Source organism: Triticum urartu, chromosome 1 (genome assembly GCF_003073215.2).
Source record: "Triticum urartu cultivar G1812 chromosome 1, Tu2.1, whole genome shotgun sequence".
In the NCBI taxonomy this organism is placed as follows: Eukaryota; Viridiplantae; Streptophyta; class Magnoliopsida; order Poales; family Poaceae; genus Triticum; species Triticum urartu.
Genome location: NC_053022.1, coordinates 499,690,205 through 499,695,244, shown reverse-complemented (window position 1 = coordinate 499,695,244; position 5,040 = coordinate 499,690,205). Strand labels below are relative to the sequence as shown.

The following is a 5,040-nucleotide window of genomic DNA, read 5'->3' as shown; positions in this document are numbered from 1 at the left end:
TGTCCTAAAGGGTGTTCGTCTTGTAGCGGACGAGTGTGCGAAGGATGAGATATTTGAATCAGCTCGCTCGTGTGATCCTGTATTATGAAAACTTGTTCATATGTGCTATGCCACGCTTGTTTTGAATTTAAAATATTACCTTCTGTGCGGCTGTTTATGAAATCTGAGAGATAGCCAGTCGTCGGCTTCTGCCCCCATGCCATGAGCGCTGGGGTGTTCGGGATAAATCTGAGCACTCTTTTTCCCATTGTTGGGTCCTTCGAGGGAGGTGCTCAGCTCAACGAACAAGGCAATCGGACTATAATGCTTTATCACTCTCACTTAGCCATAGAAGTCTACAATTTTAAATTTTGGCGAAGCCCCTAGTATTCGGAAGGCCGAATTTGGGGCGCTATACACGCCTTAAGCCGGACAAAGCCGACTCCTCTCTCTAAGCGGCATAAGTCTTTAGGGACTCGAGACCTCTCGAACAACGACCAGCTCTCGCCTTATCATGACAGTCAGTTTTAGCTTTCTCTACTGAGGTGCTTAGCCCAGCTGAACCGGGGCACAATCGCAGTAGTTCTCCCAGTGCTACCTTAGCCGATATAGCGAAACGTAAGGCACTACAAGAAATATGTCAACTTATAACCCTCACTATTGGCCACTGAAAGGTCATAGTTTTTCATTTGCGACCTTTTTGTGACCAAAAACAGAAGGTCAAAAGCTGGCGGTCGTAAACTGAAATTAACGACCTTCTCAAGAGAAGGTCGTAGACGTTTACGACCAAAACAGAAGGTCATTGATTCTATGACCTTCTGTTTTGGTCGCTAGCTCTCTGCTTAGGCCACATCGTATCCGACGTGGCAATCTTACGTGGCAAAATTGCGACCAAATGAAAAGGTCGTTGATAAGAATCAGCCTGGTCCATTTCGCTCCTTTAGATGGGTCAAGCCCAACAATTCAGCCTTTTAAAAAAAATTCTGTCAATTTTTGGTCAACTTCATGGGCCAAGCCCAGCATTGCAGCCTTTTTATTGTTGGCCCGGGGCCTTTTATTATTTATTGATTTTCTATTTTCAGCCATTATATATTCAAGCTGGTCCCACTAGTCAGATGGGTCCCACTTGTCATGATCATCTCTCGAATTGGTCCCACATGTCAGAAATGTACAAATTTCAAGTTTTCAGATCACATACATAATCAAAAAGAACACATAAAATTCATCAAATATACCATTAAATAAATCTATTACAATCTTTACAACACATATATGCTACAATATGCTACTCTTCACTGAGTAGAACTTGACGGCTTCACGGCTTCACACTTCACACTTGAGCTTCTGTAAAAGAGGAACAACCACAATTTTAAATCTCAATTGCAATATAGGCCATACACAGAAGCAATTCAAAGTTGAAACAACATCAATTAAATCTTGAGAGAAAAATAGAAATATATTGTGATGGTATAAGTTGGTTGTGTTGCCATCATGGTGTAAATAAGAACATGGCACATAGTTGAAAACAGCCAGCAGAGACATGAACCAGTCAAGAATTCATGGCAGCAGGCAAGCAAATCAATTTGGCAAATAGTGTAGGCTGGTACCATAATGAACCTAATGAAAGCATGTCCGATATTTTATACTATTCCCAAAGACCACGTTGTTGCTAATACTAATATGTTAATCTTAGCCAAAGTTCAAGACTGAAAATGTAAGCATTTTACAGTATATGTATGCACTATGTTAAACCATTAAATGGGTGATTAGTAAGGGATGGTAAAATATTATAAAAACATTTCTAATATTGGGCCAAACAAGCTCGTGTTAACTGGCTACAATTCGAATCATAATTGTACCATGGCATAGAAAAAAATCGAGTAACCTCACTTCTACAAATTAACCTGATGCTGCTGTACTTGGTGGGGCACGAGAAGTACATCATTAACCCGGCAGTCACGAGTGGCAGACGAAAAACATACTGCTAGGGAAAGAAAACGAAAATTGCCTTGAGGTTCATCAGTGTGGTGGCGTAGGCCTTGGTGAGGGACTGGATCAGTAGCTTGGCATCACCCGCGGCCTTCGGCATCAGTCGCCGTGGTCGGGCTCACTGGAGATGGCCGGCTGCCGGCTCGCGCGCCCCATGGAGGTCGAGGAAGAACAAGAACCTCTAGAAACAAGCAATGATATTTATCAGTGTTGAAAAAGCAACTCCAATATATATTTGAAGAAGCAATGGTATTTGTCAGTGCTGGAGATATAGTCAAACTGAAATACCCAATCAATTAGCATTTGTAAGACTTTCTTTTTCATGTCTATAATAAGTACTCCAGTAATCTTTGACTAATCGACTGCATGAACAGGCTGACTGAAGCATATGCTAACAAATTTACACAAGACCCTCTAGCATATCCAAACAACCAAAATGATACCACTACCTATTCATAACAACCAGTTTTCACAAACGGGTGTCACTTGGGCATAGATGCATAGCAAGTACAGACCAGATAGTTGCAAAATGACAACCAAACACATTCCATATCTAGATCTAATCATCCTAGATTTGGACAAATGAGGCATAGAGCAGTAAAATGAGATAGAAATTCATGATCTTCACAGCAGTAATCCAAATCCTACTCCTGATTGTGGCCCTTTTTATACTACAAACGACACCTGTACACGACCATTGACACCGCTCAAGAATCACAACAGCATACTAAGAACAATGACAGGCTCCGCAAGCCTGTAACCACAAAATCAGACATACAAAATAGCCACGCATTTGCTGCCATGGATCACAAAGCTATTAGCGCGGGCAGGCAGGCGGCCAAGTGCCATGGATCACAGAGCTATTAGCGCGGGCATTTTTAGCATGTTAAGTATGCATAGTACTTTAGACATTTCTCTGATAACATTGTATAGATATTGTACACAGCTGTCAAGTCAAAAAAATAAGCATATTTCAGTACTGTACGTAAACATGTATATATTGACCAATAGCAAAGTATTGAATTAAAGCCAATTTTTAACAATGCACATATAGAATATCACATAGCAGTATGATATCTAGCAAGGTATTGAGCATTACTCTAGTAGACGATCAGCTTAGGTGAAAATTTATGTGAGGTTTACAACTAGAGGGTTTAGGATTTTGAGCATGTGCACCAGACCTGAACTCTGAATGATCATGAAACGTATTAGAAGATACCCAGCATGCTGGGTTGCATACGAGTCCTTCCATTTGTCTGCATCCACCACGGGCACCAGCCGACATGTGGAGACACCAACCAGTTAGGCTCGTTCCCCTGCCTTTGCCAAATTGGTCTTCAGTCTCAGGCCAACAACAACATTCAGTGTGCTAATGAACTAGGAGTGTTCAGATTCAAAACTTGTTGACCTGGCTCGACTTGGACGCTTCCGTCAAATGGTCCCGGTGGGCGAATCAAGCCGGAGAGCGACTAACCAGTGGGCGAAGAACTCGACGACGGTGAACTGCTCCCGCGAGGCCGTGAGGAAGGCGTCCAAGCTGGTGGGGTTGAGGTCCACGGCGTCGTCCCCCTGCGCGGTGGCCCCGGCCCACGCCTCGTCGCCGACGCCCAGTGACCGAAGGGCGTCCGTGCGCCCCGCGAGGGAGGAGGTGACAACGCGAACGAGGAGGAGGACTCACGCCGCCGTGGAGGCCATGGGATCGGCAAGGAGCTGGATCTCACAGGTCCGGCGCGGCGGGGATCCGGCAATCTGCCTCGCCACATCCGTACATCTCAGGAGGGAGGGAGGGAGGTCGCCGGTGGGGGTGGTAGTCGGCCAGCGGCGGGATTGGGGAGGAATCGGGGGAGGGAGAGGAATTGAGTGGATCTCCAGCCAGGGAGGGAAGGGGAGGTGGAGGCCATGGTTGTGGTCGCCGACGGGAGAGAGAGAGGGGATGCTGGAGAGAGGTGGCCATGGCGGCGATCTAGGGTTTCGGCGTGGAGAGAAGGAGAGGGTGGGGTGGAAGGCGGAGGTCGCCGGCGGGTATGAAGTACAAGATGTCGCCAGGGCAGTCGAGGAGTGGGGGAGGAGGTCGCCGGCGGGGCTGGGGCTGGGTTTGTGGGAGTGGAGATCGGCGGCGGGGCCGGGTTTGGGGTTGCGGGAGAGGAGGATGGATCTGGGGGAGGGGGGAGTGGGTGAGTGGGGGTGGCGACGTGTGGGGATTTGGGGGTCGAGGGTAGGGCTGGACCAAAAGCTCGTAACTCGCGCTCGTAGCTCGCTTCTTAATGAATAGAGTCAATCATTGATTTCAGCTCGTTAAGCTCGCTTCTTAATGAATAGAGTCAATCATTGATTTCAGCTCGTTAAGTTTAACGAGCTTAACGAGCGAGCTAACGAGTTTCACGAGTAGCTCGTTAAGCTCGTTAGTAACAACACAACACATATTTTCATTTTACGTGACAAACTTTTATAGCACCTAAGCCCATCTATTCAATCTAATCGACATATGAGACAACAAACTACTGCATTTCTTTTTATAGTCATCATATTTCGTCTTGAAAACCACACCTACACATTCATCCCGTATATCGTAAAACATTATAATCTGTTAACGAGCGCTCACGAGATTAACGAGCTTCAAACGAGCCGAGCCGAGCAGAGTTTTCTGCTCGTTAATCTTAACGGGCTTAACGAGCCGAACCTTAACGAGCACGAGCTTAACGAGTACGAGCTTAATGAACCGAGCTGCTCGTTAGTCCACCCCTAGTCGAGGGGAGGGTGGGTGGCTAGGTTAGGGTTTTTGATTCTCGGGAGAAGCTCCACCGTTAGATGGATGCATGATGGATGGCTCAGATTGCGTTCAATTTGGTGATCCGCGTGAAAGGGTTCCTCGCGTCTCATTGGCTGGCTATCTCGCACTTGAATGTCAAAATTTTGGACCCAAAACTTTGAATTTTTTTAAACATAACGATGACATAGTTTGTCAAAATGATCTCCTTTTTTTCATAAATGTGCATCTTAGGATGGCAAACGATGCCATGGTTCGACAACTTTCATTTTCTTTGCACAAAAAGATGATTTTCCATTTTTCAA

At 45.7% G+C, this 5,040-nt stretch overlaps 1 long non-coding RNA gene across 1 annotated transcript; it reads right to left on the bottom strand.

Annotated features, from left to right (window-relative positions):
• Nucleotides 1-1,756: 1,756 nt before the first annotated feature.
• On the bottom strand, nt 1,757-4,146 carry LOC125522621. Its single transcript, XR_007289858.1, has 3 exons — nt 3,377-4,146; nt 3,150-3,284; nt 1,757-2,149 (listed from the first exon to the last, which is right to left on the bottom strand). It is a non-coding gene; the product is annotated as an uncharacterized LOC125522621 (long non-coding RNA).
• Nucleotides 4,147-5,040: the final 894 nt, after the last annotated feature.